The sequence below is a fragment of the Xyrauchen texanus genome, unplaced genomic scaffold (assembly GCF_025860055.1).
Source record: "Xyrauchen texanus isolate HMW12.3.18 unplaced genomic scaffold, RBS_HiC_50CHRs HiC_scaffold_220, whole genome shotgun sequence".
In the NCBI taxonomy this organism is placed as follows: Eukaryota; Metazoa; Chordata; class Actinopteri; order Cypriniformes; family Catostomidae; genus Xyrauchen; species Xyrauchen texanus.
The window spans coordinates 19,552-34,535 of NW_026266188.1; the positions used below are offsets into that span (position 1 = coordinate 19,552).

At 43.2% G+C, this 14,984-nt stretch overlaps 15 non-coding genes across 15 annotated transcripts; all 15 read left to right on the forward strand.

The window, feature by feature from the left end:
- Positions 1–2,191: 2,191 nt before the first annotated feature.
- Positions 2,192–2,271, forward strand: trnal-aag (transfer RNA leucine (anticodon AAG)). The gene has a single exon. It is a non-coding gene; the product is annotated as a tRNA-Leu (tRNA).
- Positions 2,272–2,701: 430 nt separating this feature from the next.
- Positions 2,702–2,783, forward strand: trnal-uag (transfer RNA leucine (anticodon UAG)). The gene has a single exon. It is a non-coding gene; the product is annotated as a tRNA-Leu (tRNA).
- A 555-nt stretch (positions 2,784–3,338) lies between these two features.
- trnal-aag (transfer RNA leucine (anticodon AAG)) lies at positions 3,339–3,420 on the forward strand. Its single transcript has one exon. It is a non-coding gene; the product is annotated as a tRNA-Leu (tRNA).
- A 431-nt stretch (positions 3,421–3,851) lies between these two features.
- On the forward strand, positions 3,852–3,933 carry trnal-uag (transfer RNA leucine (anticodon UAG)). The gene has a single exon. It is a non-coding gene; the product is annotated as a tRNA-Leu (tRNA).
- Positions 3,934–5,528: 1,595 nt separating this feature from the next.
- On the forward strand, positions 5,529–5,609 carry trnal-aag (transfer RNA leucine (anticodon AAG)). Its single transcript has one exon. It is a non-coding gene; the product is annotated as a tRNA-Leu (tRNA).
- A 430-nt stretch (positions 5,610–6,039) lies between these two features.
- On the forward strand, positions 6,040–6,121 carry trnal-uag (transfer RNA leucine (anticodon UAG)). Its single transcript has one exon. It is a non-coding gene; the product is annotated as a tRNA-Leu (tRNA).
- Positions 6,122–7,595: 1,474 nt separating this feature from the next.
- trnal-aag (transfer RNA leucine (anticodon AAG)) lies at positions 7,596–7,676 on the forward strand. Its single transcript has one exon. It is a non-coding gene; the product is annotated as a tRNA-Leu (tRNA).
- A 431-nt stretch (positions 7,677–8,107) lies between these two features.
- Positions 8,108–8,189, forward strand: trnal-uag (transfer RNA leucine (anticodon UAG)). The gene has a single exon. It is a non-coding gene; the product is annotated as a tRNA-Leu (tRNA).
- Positions 8,190–9,789: 1,600 nt separating this feature from the next.
- On the forward strand, positions 9,790–9,869 carry trnal-aag (transfer RNA leucine (anticodon AAG)). The gene has a single exon. It is a non-coding gene; the product is annotated as a tRNA-Leu (tRNA).
- Positions 9,870–10,300: 431 nt separating this feature from the next.
- trnal-uag (transfer RNA leucine (anticodon UAG)) lies at positions 10,301–10,382 on the forward strand. Its single transcript has one exon. It is a non-coding gene; the product is annotated as a tRNA-Leu (tRNA).
- A 939-nt stretch (positions 10,383–11,321) lies between these two features.
- Positions 11,322–11,403, forward strand: trnal-aag (transfer RNA leucine (anticodon AAG)). The gene has a single exon. It is a non-coding gene; the product is annotated as a tRNA-Leu (tRNA).
- Positions 11,404–11,834: 431 nt separating this feature from the next.
- trnal-uag (transfer RNA leucine (anticodon UAG)) lies at positions 11,835–11,916 on the forward strand. Its single transcript has one exon. It is a non-coding gene; the product is annotated as a tRNA-Leu (tRNA).
- Positions 11,917–12,470: 554 nt separating this feature from the next.
- On the forward strand, positions 12,471–12,552 carry trnal-aag (transfer RNA leucine (anticodon AAG)). The gene has a single exon. It is a non-coding gene; the product is annotated as a tRNA-Leu (tRNA).
- Positions 12,553–12,983: 431 nt separating this feature from the next.
- trnal-uag (transfer RNA leucine (anticodon UAG)) lies at positions 12,984–13,065 on the forward strand. Its single transcript has one exon. It is a non-coding gene; the product is annotated as a tRNA-Leu (tRNA).
- A 1,472-nt stretch (positions 13,066–14,537) lies between these two features.
- On the forward strand, positions 14,538–14,618 carry trnal-aag (transfer RNA leucine (anticodon AAG)). Its single transcript has one exon. It is a non-coding gene; the product is annotated as a tRNA-Leu (tRNA).
- The last annotated feature ends 366 nt before the right edge of the window (positions 14,619–14,984 follow it).

Sequence of the window (14,984 nt, forward strand, 5' to 3'; positions counted from 1 at the left end):
CTCCATTAAACACTGAGGATTTTTAAGTACAGTGGGTGAATTGCTTCACCCTGCTTCAAATCCCACCACTACCAGTTAAGATTTTAAATGGATTATGTAGCATTAAGTAGGCCCTCTGAAGGTGCTCATTTGGTCTGTGTCTGTTTCATATTGACCTGTGTAACTACACTCAGTGCAAGAAGTTGAAACTTGAGAATTTGCTTACACTGACAGCAGCAAGTCCCTTAAGGAAAGTTGTTAATACAGGAGTCAGGTAGTTAGTCGAGAATGATGCAGCAATTGCTCCTTGATGATGATGTGATCCTGGCATCTAAGGCAGGCAACTCAGTCCTACTCCATTAAAACACCCTTCTTGCAGGGTTTTGTTTCAACACATATTTTTAAGTAACCACCAAGGCCTTTATTAGATGACCCAGGTGTGTTTGACTAGAGATGATACCTCATTCTGCAGGAGGGTGGACCTTCATCAGAAGGAGTGATTAACAATGGATTATGGAGGCCTTTACACCTGCCAAGGATATCCTCCATTAAACACTGAGGATTTTTAAGTACAGTGGGTGAATTGCTTCACCCTGCTTCAAATCCCACCACTACCAGGTATGATTTTAAATGGATTATGTAGCATTAAGTAGGCCCTCTGAAGGTGCTCATTTGGTCTGTGTCTGTTTCATATTGACCTGTGTAACTACACTCAGTGCAAGAAGTTGAAACTTGAGAATTTGCTTACACTGACAGCAGCAAGTCCCTTAAGGAAAGTTGTTAGTACAGGAGTCAGGTAGTTAGTCGAGAATGATGCAGCAATTGCTCCTTGATGATGATGTGATCCTGGCATCTAAGGCAGGCAACTCAGTCCTACTCCATTAAAACACCCTTCTTGCAGGGTTTTGTTTCAACACATAGTTTTAAGTAACCACCAAGGCCTTTATTAGATGACCCAGGTGTGTTTGACTAGAGATGATACCTCATTCTGCAGGAGGGTGGACCTTCATCAGAAGGAGTGATTAACAATGGATTATGGAGGCCTTTACACCTGCCAAGGATATCCTCCATTAAACACTGAGGATTTTTAAGTACAGTGGGTGAATTGCTTCACCCTGCTTCAAATCCCACCACTACCAGGTATGATTTTAAATGGATTATGTAGCATTAAGTAGGCCCTCTGAAGGTGCTCATTTGGTCTGTGTCTGTTTCATATTGACCTGTGTAACTACACTCAGTGCAAGAAGTTGAAACTTGAGAATTTGCTTACACTGACAGCAGCAAGTCCCTTAAGGAAAGTTGTTAATACAGGAGTCAGGTAGTTAGTCGAGAATGATGCAGCAATTGCTCCTTGATGATGATGTGATCCTGGCATCTAAGGCAGGCAACTCAGTCCTACTCCATTAAAACACCCTTCTTGCAGGGTTTTGTTTCAACACATATTTTTAAGTAACCACCAAGGCCTTTATTAGATGACCCAGGTGTGTTTGACTAGAGATGATACCTCATTCTGCAGGAGGGTGGACCTTCATCAGAAGGAGTGATTAACAATGGATTATGGAGGCCTTTACACCTGCCAAGGATATCCTCCATTAAACACTGAGGATTTTTAAGTACAGTGGGTGAATTGCTTCACCCTGCTTCAAATCCCACCACTACCAGGTATGATTTTAAATGGATTATGTAGCATTAAGTAGGCCCTCTGAAGGTGCTCATTTGGTCTGTGTCTGTTTCATATTGACCTGTGTAACTACACTCAGTGCAAGAAGTTGAAACTTGAGAATTTGCTTACACTGACAGCAGCAAGTCCCTTAAGGAAAGTTGTTAGTACAGGAGTCAGGTAGTTAGTCGAGAATGATGCAGCAATTGCTCCTTGATGATGATGTGATCCTGGCATCTAAGGCAGGCAACTCAGTCCTACTCCATTAAAACACCCTTCTTGCAGGGTTTTGTTTCAACACATATTTTTAAGTAACCACCAAGGCCTTTATTAGATGACCCAGGTGTGTTTGACTAGAGATGATACCTCATTCTGCAGGAGGGTGGACCTTCATCAGAAGGAGTGATTAACAATGGATTATGGAGACCTTTACACCTGCCAAGGATATTCTCCATTAAACACTGAGGATTTTTAAGTACTGTGGTTGAATTGCTTCACAAATAGACATGGAAACAATTGTCTGAACAAAGCCTAAGGAAACTCTGAATGAAGGGTAGCGTGGCCGAGCGGTCCAAGGCGCTGGATTAAGGCTCCAGTCCCTTCGGGCGTGGGTTCAAATCCCACCGCTGCCAGTGTGTCCTTTTCGAATTCTGCTGTGTCAGCTTGTACCAAGTGGAGTTCTCGGCTCAGCAGTTTCAGTCACTATGACTGTTCATAATGAAGGTGAATTGACCGAAGGTTTGGCAGTATCAGTATTGAGTGGAAGAATGAGGGTTAAGCATAAAAACAAGATAAGAACACTCTCTCAGTGACGCATCATGTTATCTCAACTGGGAAGTCTTTGCTTTTCTTGGAGGAAAATGAAGGTTTCATAGAGATGAACCGAACCAAACTTTTCCACTATTTCAGAATGTAGGGGAGAATCAGTGTATGCCTTTTCCATGATGGTCTGGCCGAGGGATCTAAGGCGCTGAGGAACATTGAGGATTTTTAAATAGTGTGGGTGACTTGCTTCAAAAATGTCTTTTTGCAGAATGTGAATGTGAAACTGCTGCTTTGTATGGTAGTGTGGCCGAGGGGTCTAAGGCGCTGGATTTAGGCTCCAGTCTCTTTGGAGGCGTGGGTTCAAATCCCACCACTGCCAGTTAAGATTTTAAATGGATTATGTAGCATTAAGTAGGCCCTCTGAAGGTGCTCATTTGGTCTGTGTCTGTTTCATATTGACCTGTGTAACTACACTCAGTGCAAGAAGTTGAAACTTGAGAATTTGCTTACACTGACAGCATCAAGTCCCTTAAGGAAAGTTGTTAATACCGGAGTCAGGTAGTTAGTCGAGAATGATGCAGCAATTGCTCCTCGATCATGATGATGTGATCCTGGCATCTAAGGCAGGCAACTCAGTCCTACTCCATTAAAACACCCTTCTTGCAGGGTTTTGTTTCAACACATATTTTTAAGTAACCACCAAGGCCTTTATTAGATGACCCAGGTGTGTTTGACTAGAGATGATACCTCATTCTGCAGGAGGGTGGACCTTCATCAGAAGGAGTGATTAACAATGGATTATGGAGACCTTTACACCTGCCAATGATTATTCTCCATTAAACACTGAGGATTTTTAAGTACTGTGGTTGAATTTCTTCACAAATAGACATGGAAACAATTGTCTGAACAAAGCCTAAGGAAACTCTGAATGAAGGGTAGCGTGGCCGAGCGGTCAAAGGCGCTGGATTAAGGCTCCAGTCCCTTCGGGGGCGTGGGTTCAAATCCCACCGCTGCCAGAGTGTCCTTTTCGAATTCTGCTGTGTCAGCTTGTACCACGTGGAGTTCTCGGCTCAGCAGTTCAAGTCACTATGACTGTTCATAATGAAGGTGAATTGACCGAAGGTTTGGCAGTATCAGTATTGAGTGGAAGAATGAGGGTTAAGCATAAAAAACAAGATAAGAACACTCTCTCAGTGACGCATCATGTTATCTCAACTGGGAAGTCTTTGCTTTTCTTGGAGGAAAATGAAGGTTTCATAGAGATGAACCGAACCAAACTTTTCCACTATTTCAGAATGTAGGGGAGAATCAGTGTATGCCTTTTCCATGATGGTCTGGCCGAGGGATCTAAGGCGCTGAGGAACATTGAGGATTTTTAAATAGTGTGGGTGACTTGCTTCAAAAATGTCTTTTTGCAGAATGTGAATGTGAAACTGCTGATTTGTATGGTAGTGTGGCCGAGGGGTCTAAGGCGCTGGATTTAGGCTCCAGTCTCTTTGGAGGCGTGGGTTCAAATCCCACCACTGCCAGTTAAGATTTTAAATGGATTATGTAGCATTAAGTAGGCCCTCTGAAGGTGCTCATTTGGTCTGTGTCTGTTTCATATTGACCTGTGTAACTACACTCAGTGCAAGAAGTTGAAACTTGAGAATTTGCTTGCACTGAGAGCAGCAAGTCCCTTAAGGAAAGTTGTTAATACAGGAGTCAGGTAGTTAGTCGAGAATGATGCAGCAATTGCTCCTTGATGATGATGTGATCCTGGCATCTAAGGCAGGCAACTCAGTCCTACTCCATTAAAACACCCTTCTTGCAGGGTTTTGTTTCAACACATATTTTTAAGTAACCACCAAGGCCTTTATTAGATGACCCAGGTGTGTTTGACTAGAGATGATACCTCATTCTGCAGGAGGGTGGACCTTCATCAGAAGGAGTGATTAACAATGGATTATGGAGGCCTTTACACCTGCCAAGGATATCCTCCATTAAACACTGAGGATTTTTAAGTACAGTGGGTGAATTGCTTCACCCTGCTTCAAATCCCACCACTACCAGGTATGATTTTAAATGGATTATGTAGCATTAAGTAGGCCCTCTGAAGGTGCTCATTTGGTCTGTGTCTGTTTCATATTGACCTGTGTAACTACACTCAGTGCAAGAAGTTGAAACTTGAGAATTTGCTTACACTGACAGCAGCAAGTCCCTTAAGGAAAGTTGTTAATACAGGAGTCAGGTAGTTAGTCGAGAATGATGCAGCAATTGCTCCTTGATGATGATGTGATCCTGGCATCTAAGGCAGGCAACTCAGTCCTACTCCATTAAAACACCCTTCTTGCAGGGTTTTGTTTCAACACATATTTTTAAGTAACCACCAAGGCCTTTATTAGATGACCCAGGTGTGTTTGACTAGAGATGATACCTCATTCTGCAGGAGGGTGGACCTTCATCAGAAGGAGTGATTAACAATGGATTATGGAGGCCTTTACACCTGCCAAGGATATCCTCCATTAAACACTGAGGATTTTTAAGTACAGTGGGTGAATTGCTTCACCCTGCTTCAAATCCCACCACTACCAGGTATGATTTTAAATGGATTATGTAGCATTAAGTAGGCCCTCTGAAGGTGCTCATTTGGTCTGTGTCTGTTTCATATTGACCTGTGTAACTACACTCAGTGCAAGAAGTTGAAACTTGAGAATTTGCTTACACTGACAGCAGCAAGTCCCTTAAGGAAAGTTGTTAATACAGGAGTCAGGTAGTTAGTCGAGAATGATGCAGCAATTGCTCCTTGATGATGATGTGATCCTGGCATCTAAGGCAGGCAACTCAGTCCTACTCCATTAAAACACCCTTCTTGCAGGGTTTTGTTTCAACACATATTTTTAAGTAACCACCAAGGCCTTTATTAGATGACCCAGGTGTGTTTGACTAGAGATGATACCTCATTCTGCAGGAGGGTGGACCTTCATCAGAAGGAGTGATTAACAATGGATTATGGAGACCTTTACACCTGCCAAGGATATTCTCCATTAAACACTGAGGATTTTTAAGTACTGTGGTTGAATTGCTTCACAAATAGACATGGAAACAATTGTCTGAACAAAGCCTAAGGAAACTCTGAATGAAGGGTAGCGTGGCCGAGCGGTCCAAGGCGCTGGATTAAGGCTCCAGTCCCTTCGGGGCGTGGGTTCAAATCCCACCGCTGCCAGTGTGTCCTTTTCGAATTCTGCTGTGTCAGCTTGTACCAAGTGGAGTTCTCGGCTCAGCAGTTTCAGTCACTATGACTGTTCATAATGAAGGTGAATTGACCGAAGGTTTGGCAGTATCAGTATTGAGTGGAAGAATGAGGGTTAAGCATAAAAACAAGATAAGAACACTCTCTCAGTGACGCATCATGTTATCTCAACTGGGAAGTCTTTGCTTTTCTTGGAGGAAAATGAAGGTTTCATAGAGATGAACCGAACCAAACTTTTCCACTATTTCAGAATGTAGGGGAGAATCAGTGTATGCCTTTTCCATGATGGTCTGGCCGAGGGATCTAAGGCGCTGAGGAACATTGAGGATTTTTAAATAGTGTGGGTGACTTGCTTCAAAAATGTCTTTTTGCAGAATGTGAATGTGAAACTGCTGATTTGTATGGTAGTGTGGCCGAGGGGTCTAAGGTGCTGGATTTAGGCTCCAGTCTCTTTGGAGGCGTGGGTTCAAATCCCACCACTGCCAGTTAAGATTTTAAATGGATTATGTAGCATTAAGTAGGCCCTCTGAAGGTGCTCATTTGGAGTCAGAGAATGATGCAGCAATTGCTCCTCGATCATGATGATGTGATCCTGGCATCTAAGGCAGGCAACTCAGTCCTACTCCATTAAAACACCCTTCTTGCAGGGTTTTGTTTCAACACATATTTTTAAGTAACCACCAAGGCCTTTATTAGATGACCCAGGTGTGTTTGACTAGAGATGATACCTCATTCTGCAGGAGGGTGGACCTTCATCAGAAGGAGTGATTAACAATGGATTATGGAGGCCTTTACACCTGCCAAGGATATCCTCCATTAAACACTGAGGATTTTTAAGTACAGTGGGTGAATTGCTTCACCCTGCTTCAAATCCCACCACTACCAGGTTATGATTTTAAATGGATTATGTAGCATTAAGTAGGCCCTCTGAAGGTGCTCATTTGGTCTGTGTCTGTTTCATATTGACCTGTGTAACTACACTCAGTGCAAGAAGTTGAAACTTGAGAATTTGCTTACACTGACAGCAGCAAGTCCCTTAAGGAAAGTTGTTAATACAGGAGTCAGGTAGTTAGTCGAGAATGATGCAGCAATTGCTCCTTGATGATGATGTGATCCTGGCATCTAAGGCAGGCAACTCAGTCCTACTCCATTAAAACACCCTTCTTGCAGGGTTTTGTTTCAACACATATTTTTAAGTAACCACCAAGGCCTTTATTAGATGACCCAGGTGTGTTTGACTAGAGATGATACCTCATTCTGCAGGAGGGTGGACCTTCATCAGAAGGAGTGATTAACAATGGATTATGGAGGCCTTTACACCTGCCAAGGATATCCTCCATTAAACACTGAGGATTTTTAAGTACAGTGGGTGAATTGCTTCACCCTGCTTCAAATCCCACCACTACCAGGTATGATTTTAAATGGATTATGTAGCATTAAGTAGGCCCTCTGAAGGTGCTCATTTGGTCTGTGTCTGTTTCATATTGACCTGTGTAACTACACTCAGTGCAAGAAGTTGAAACTTGAGAATTTGCTTACACTGACAGCAGCAAGTCCCTTAAGGAAAGTTGTTAGTACAGGAGTCAGGTAGTTAGTCGAGAATGATGCAGCAATTGCTCCTTGATGATGATGTGATCCTGGCATCTAAGGCAGGCAACTCAGTCCTACTCCATTAAAACACCCTTCTTGCAGGGTTTTGTTTCAACACATATTTTTAAGTAACCACCAAGGCCTTTATTAGATGACCCAGGTGTGTTTGACTAGAGATGATACCTCATTCTGCAGGAGGGTGGACCTTCATCAGAAGGAGTGATTAACAATGGATTATGGAGACCTTTACACCTGCCAAGGATATTCTCCATTAAACACTGAGGATTTTTAAGTACTGTGGTTGAATTGCTTCACAAATAGACATGGAAACAATTGTCTGAACAAAGCCTAAGGAAACTCTGAATGAAGGGTAGCGTGGCCGAGCGGTCCAAGGCGCTGGATTAAGGCTCCAGTCCCTTCGGGGCGTGGGTTCAAATCCCACCGCTGCCAGTGTGTCCTTTTCGAATTCTGCTGTGTCAGCTTGTACCAAGTGGAGTTCTCGGCTCAGCAGTTTCAAGTCACTATGACTGTTCATAATGAAGGTGAATTGACCGAAGGTTTGGCAGTATCAGTATTGAGTGGAAGAATGAGGGTTAAGCATAAAAAACAAGATAAGAACACTCTCTCAGTGACGCATCATGTTATCTCAACTGGGAAGTCTTTGCTTTTCTTGGAGGAAAATGAAGGTTTCATAGAGATGAACCGAACCAAACTTTTCCACTATTTCAGAATGTAGGGGAGAATCAGTGTATGCCTTTTCCATGATGGTCTGGCCGAGGGATCTAAGGCGCTGAGGAACATTGAGGATTTTTAAATAGTGTGGGTGACTTGCTTCAAAAATGTCTTTTGCAGAATGTGAATGTGAAACTGCTGATTTGTATGGTAGTGTGGCCGAGGGGTCTAAGGCGCTGGATTTAGGCTCCAGTCTCTTTGGAGGTGTGGGTTCAAATCCCACCACTGCCAGTTAAGATTTTAAATGGATTATGTAGCATTAAGTAGGCCCTCTGAAGGTGCTCATTTGGTCTGTGTCTGTTTCATATTGACCTGTGTAACTACACTCAGTGCAAGAAGTTGAAACTTGAGAATTTGCTTACACTGAGAGCAGCACGAGTCCCTTAAGGAAAGTTGTTAATACCGGAGTCAGGTAGTTAGTCGAGAATGATGCAGCAATTGCTCCTCGATCATGATGATGTGATCCTGGCATCTAAGGCAGGCAACTCAGTCCTACTCCATTAAAACACCCTTCTTGCAGGGTTTTGTTTCAACACATATTTTTAAGTAACCACCAAGGCCTTTATTAGATGACCCAGGTGTGTTTGACTAGAGATGATACCTCATTCTGCAGGAGGGTGGACCTTCATCAGAAGGAGTGATTAACAATGGATTATGGAGGCCTTTACACCTGCCAAGGATATCCTCCATTAAACACTGAGGATTTTTAAGTACAGTGGGTGAATTGCTTCACCCTGCTTCAAATCCCACCACTACCAGGTATGATTTTAAATGGATTATGTAGCATTAAGTAGGCCCTCTGAAGGTGCTCATTTGGTCTGTGTCTGTTTCATATTGACCTGTGTAACTACACTCAGTGCAAGAAGTTGAAACTTGAGAATTTGCTTACACTGACAGCAGCAAGTCCCTTAAGGAAAGTTGTTAATACAGGAGTCAGGTAGTTAGTCGAGAATGATGCAGCAATTGCTCCTTGATGATGATGTGATCCTGGCATCTAAGGCAGGCAACTCAGTCCTACTCCATTAAAACACCCTTCTTGCAGGGTTTTGTTTCAACACATATTTTTAAGTAACCACCAAGGCCTTTATTAGATGACCCAGGTGTGTTTGACTAGAGATGATACCTCATTCTGCAGGAGGGTGGACCTTCATCAGAAGGAGTGATTAACAATGGATTATGGAGGCCTTTACACCTGCCAAGGATATCCTCCATTAAACACTGAGGATTTTTAAGTACAGTGGGTGAATTGCTTCACCCTGCTTCAAATCCCACCACTACCAGGTATGATTTTAAATGGATTATGTAGCATTAAGTAGGCCCTCTGAAGGTGCTCATTTGGTCTGTGTCTGTTTCATATTGACCTGTGTAACTACACTCAGTGCAAGAAGTTGAAACTTGAGAATTTGCTTACACTGACAGCAGCAAGTCCCTTAAGGAAAGTTGTTAGTACAGGAGTCAGGTAGTTAGTCGAGAATGATGCAGCAATTGCTCCTTGATGATGATGTGATCCTGGCATCTAAGGCAGGCAACTCAGTCCTACTCCATTAAAACACCCTTCTTGCAGGGTTTTGTTTCAACACATATTTTTAAGTAACCACCAAGGCCTTTATTAGATGACCCAGGTGTGTTTGACTAGAGATGATACCTCATTCTGCAGGAGGGTGGACCTTCATCAGAAGGAGTGATTAACAATGGATTATGGAGACCTTTACACCTGCCAAGGATATTCTCCATTAAACACTGAGGATTTTTAAGTACTGTGGTTGAATTGCTTCACAAATAGACATGGAAACAATTGTCTGAACAAAGCCTAAGGAAACTCTGAATGAAGGGTAGCGTGGCCGAGCGGTCCAAGGCGCTGGATTAAGGCTCCAGTCCCTTCGGGCGTGGGTTCAAATCCCACCGCTGCCAGTGTGTCCTTTTCGAATTCTGCTGTGTCAGCTTGTACCAAGTGGAGTTCTCGGCTCAGCAGTTTCAGTCACTATGACTGTTCATAATGAAGGTGAATTGACCGAAGGTTTGGCAGTATCAGTATTGAGTGGAAGAATGAGGGTTAAGCATAAAAAACAAGATAAGAACACTCTCTCAGTGACGCATCATGTTATCTCAACTGGGAAGTCTTTGCTTTTCTTGGAGGAAAATGAAGGTTTCATAGAGATGAACCGAACCAAACTTTTCCACTATTTCAGAATGTAGGGGAGAATCAGTGTATGCCTTTTCCATGATGGTCTGGCCGAGGGATCTAAGGCGCTGAGGAACATTGAGGATTTTTAAATAGTGTGGGTGACTTGCTTCAAAAATGTCTTTTTGCAGAATGTGAATGTGAAACTGCTGATTTGTATGGTAGTGTGGCCGAGGGGTCTAAGGCACTGGATTTAGGCTCCAGTCTCTTTGGAGGTGTGGGTTCAAATCCCACCACTGCCAGTTAAGATTTTAAATGGATTATGTAGCATTAAGTAGGCCCTCTGAAGGTGCTCATTTGGAGTAGAGAATGATGCAGCAATTGCTCCTCGATCATGATGATGTGATCCTGGCATCTAAGGCAGGCAACTCAGTCCTACTCCATTAAAACACCCTTCTTGCAGGGTTTTGTTTCAACACATATTTTTAAGTAACCACCAAGGCCTTTATTAGATGACCCAGGTGTGTTTGACTAGAGATGATACCTCATTCTGCAGGAGGGTGGACCTTCATCAGAAGGAGTGATTAACAATGGATTATGGAGGCCTTTACACCTGCCAAGGATATCCTCCATTAAACACTGAGGATTTTTAAGTACAGTGGGTGAATTGCTTCACCCTGCTTCAAATCCCACCACTACCAGGTATGATTTTAAATGGATTATGTAGCATTAAGTAGGCCCTCTGAAGGTGCTCATTTGGTCTGTGTCTGTTTCATATTGACCTGTGTAACTACACTCAGTGCAAGAAGTTGAAACTTGAGAATTTGCTTACACTGACAGCAGCAAGTCCCTTAAGGAAAGTTGTTAGTACAGGAGTCAGGTAGTTAGTCGAGAATGATGCAGCAATTGCTCCTTGATGATGATGTGATCCTGGCATCTAAGGCAGGCAACTCAGTCCTACTCCATTAAAACACCCTTCTTGCAGGGTTTTGTTTCAACACATATTTTTAAGTAACCACCAAGGCCTTTATTAGATGACCCAGGTGTGTTTGACTAGAGATGATACCTCATTCTGCAGGAGGGTGGACCTTCATCAGAAGGAGTGATTAACAATGGATTATGGAGACCTTTACACCTGCCAAGGATATTCTCCATTAAACACTGAGGATTTTTAAGTACTGTGGTTGAATTGCTTCACAAATAGACATGGAAACAATTGTCTGAGGAAACTCTGACTGAAGGGTAGCGTGGCTGAGCGGTCCAAGGCGCTGGATTAAGGCTCCAGTCCCTTCGGGGGCGTGGGTTCAAATCCCACCGCTGCCAGTGTGTCCTTTTCGAATTCTGCTGTGTCAGCTTGTACCAAGTGGAGTTCTCGGCTCAGCAGTTTCAGTCACTATGACGGTTCATAATGAAGGTGAATTGACCGAAGGTTTGGCAGTATCAGTATTGAGTGGAAGAATGAGGGTTAAGCATAAAAAACAAGATAAGAACACTCTCTCAGTGACGCATCATGTTATCTCAACTGGGATGTCTTTGCTTTTCTTGGAGGAAAATGAAGGTTTCATAGAGATGAACCGAACCAAACTTTTCCACTATTTCAGAATGTAGGGGAGAATCAGTGTATGCCTTTTCCATGATGGTCTGGCCGAGGGATCTAAGGCGCTGAGGAACATTGAGGATTTTTAAATAGTGTGGGTGACTTGCTTCAAAAATGTCTTTTTGCAGAATGTGAATGTGAAACTGCTGCTTTGTATGGTAGTGTGGCCGAGGGGTCTAAGGCACTGGATTTAGGCTCCAGTCTCTTTGGAGGTGTGGGTTCAAATCCCACCACTGCCAGTTAAGATTTTAAATGGATTATGTAGCATTAAGTAGGCCCTCTGAAGGTGCTCATTTGGTCTGTGTCTGTTTCATATTGACCTGTGTAACTACACTCAGTGCAAGAAGTTGAAACTTGAGAATTTGCTTGCACTGAGAGCAGCAAGTCCCTTAAGGAAAGTTGTTAATACCGGAGTCAGGTAGTTAGTCGAGAATGATGCAGCAATTGCTCCTCGATCATGATGATGTGATCCTGGCATCTAAGGCAGGCAACTCAGTCCTACTCCATTAAAACACCCTTCTTGCAGGGTTTTGTTTCAACACATATTTTTAAGTAACCACCAAGGCCTTTATTAGATGACCCAGGTGTGTTTGACTAGAGATGATACCTCATTCTGCAGGAGGGTGGACCTTCATCAGAAGGAGTGATTAACAATGGATTATGGAGGCCTTTACACCTGCCAAGGATATCCTCCATTAAACACTGAGGATTTTTAAGTACTGTGGTTGAATTGCTTCACAAATAGACATGGAAACAATTGTCTGAACAAAGCCTAAGGAAACTCTGACTGAAGGGTAGCGTGGCCGAGCGGTCCAAGGCGCTGGATTAAGGCTCCAGTCCCTTCGGGGGCGTGGGTTCAAATCCCACCGCTGCCAGTGTGTCCTTTTCGAATTCTGCTGTGTCAGCTTGTACCAAGTGGAGTTCTCGGCTCAGCAGTTTCAGTCACTATGACTGTTCATAATGAAGGTGAATTGACCGAAGGTTTGGCAGTATCAGTATTGAGTGGAAGAATGAGGGTTAAGCATAAAAAACAAGATAAGAACACTCTCTCAGTGACGCATCATGTTATCTCAACTGGGAAGTCTTTGCTTTTCTTGGAGGAAAATGAAGGTTTCATAGAGATGAACCGAACCAAACTTTTCCACTATTTCAGAATGTAGGGGAGAATCAGTGTATGCCTTTTCCATGATGGTCTGGCCGAGGGATCTAAGGCGCTGAGGAACATTGAGGATTTTTAAATAGTGTGGGTGACTTGCTTCAAAAATGTCTTTTTGCAGAATGTGAATGTGAAACTGCTGATTTGTATGGTAGTGTGGCCGAGGGGTCTAAGGCGCTGGATTTAGGCTCCAGTCTCTTTGGAGGTGTGGGTTCAAATCCCACCACTGCCAGTTAAGATTTTAAATGGATTATGTAGCATTAAGTAGGCCCTCTGAAGGTGCTCATTTGGAGTAGAGAATGATGCAGCAATTGCTCCTCGATCATGATGATGTGATCCTGGCATCTAAGGCAGGCAACTCAGTCCTACTCCATTAAAACACCCTTCTTGCAGGGTTTTGTTTCAACACATATTTTTAAGTAACCACCAAGGCCTTTATTAGATGACCCAGGTGTGTTTGACTAGAGATGATACCTCATTCTGCAGGAGGGTGGACCTTCATCAGAAGGAGTGATTAACAATGGATTATGGAGGCCTTTACACCTGCCAAGGATATCCTCCATTAAACACTGAGGATTTTTAAGTACAGTGGGTGAATTGCTTCACCCTGCTTCAAATCCCACCACTACCAGGTATGATTTTAAATGGATTATGTAGCATTAAGTAGGCCCTCTGAAGGTGCTCATTTGGTCTGTGTCTGTTTCATATTGACCTGTGTAACTACACTCAGTGCAAGAAGTTGAAACTTGAGAATTTGCTTACACTGACAGCAGCAAGTCCCTTAAGGAAAGTTGTTAATACAGGAGTCAGGTAGTTAGTCGAGAATGATGCAGCAATTGCTCCTTGATGATGATGTGATCCTGGCATCTAAGGCAGGCAACTCAGTCCTACTCCATTAAAACACCCTTCTTGCAGGGTTTTGTTTCAACACATATTTTTAAGTAACCACCAAGGCCTTTATTAGATGACCCAGGTGTGTTTGACTAGAGATGATACCTCATTCTGCAGGAGGGTGGACCTTCATCAGAAGGAGTGATTAACAATGGATTATGGAGGCCTTTACACCTGCCAAGGATATCCTCCATTAAACACTGAGGATTTTTAAGTACAGTGGGTGAATTGCTTCACCCTGCTTCAAATCCCACCACTACCAGGTATGATTTTAAATGGATTATGTAGCATTAAGTAGGCCCTCTGAAGGTGCTCATTTGGTCTGTGTCTGTTTCATATTGACCTGTGTAACTACACTCAGTGCAAGAAGTTGAAACTTGAGAATTTGCTTACACTGACAGCAGCAAGTCCCTTAAGGAAAGTTGTTAATACAGGAGTCAGGTAGTTAGTCGAGAATGATGCAGCAATTGCTCCTTGATGATGATGTGATCCTGGCATCTAAGGCAGGCAACTCAGTCCTACTCCATTAAAACACCCTTCTTGCAGGGTTTTGTTTCAACACATATTTTTAAGTAACCACCAAGGCCTTTATTAGATGACCCAGGTGTGTTTGACTAGAGATGATACCTCATTCTGCAGGAGGGTGGACCTTCATCAGAAGGAGTGATTAACAATGGATTATGGAGACCTTTACACCTGCCAAGGATATTCTCCATTAAACACTGAGGATTTTTAAGTACTGTGGTTGAATTGCTTCACAAATAGACATGGAAACAATTGTCTGAACAAAGCCTAAGGAAACTCTGAATGAAGGGTAGCGTGGCCGAGCGGTCCAAGGCGCTGGATTAAGGCTCCAGTCCCTTCGGGGCGTGGGTTCAAATCCCACCGCTGCCAGTGTGTCCTTTTCGAATTCTGCTGTGTCAGCTTGTACCAAGTGGAGTTCTCGGCTCAGCAGTTTCAGTCACTATGACTGTTCATAATGAAGGTGAATTGACCGAAGGTTTGGCAGTATCAGTATTGAGTGGAAGAATGAGGGTTAAGCATAAAAACAAGATAAGAACACTCTCTCAGTGACGCATCATGTTATCTCAACTGGGAAGTCTTTGCTTTTCTTGGAGGAAAATGAAGGTTTCATAGAGATGAACCGAACCAAACTTTTCCACTATTTCAGAATGTAGGGGAGAATCAGTGTATGCCTTTTCCATGATGGTCTGGCCGAGGGATCTAAGGCGCTGAGGAACATTGAGGATTTTTAAATAG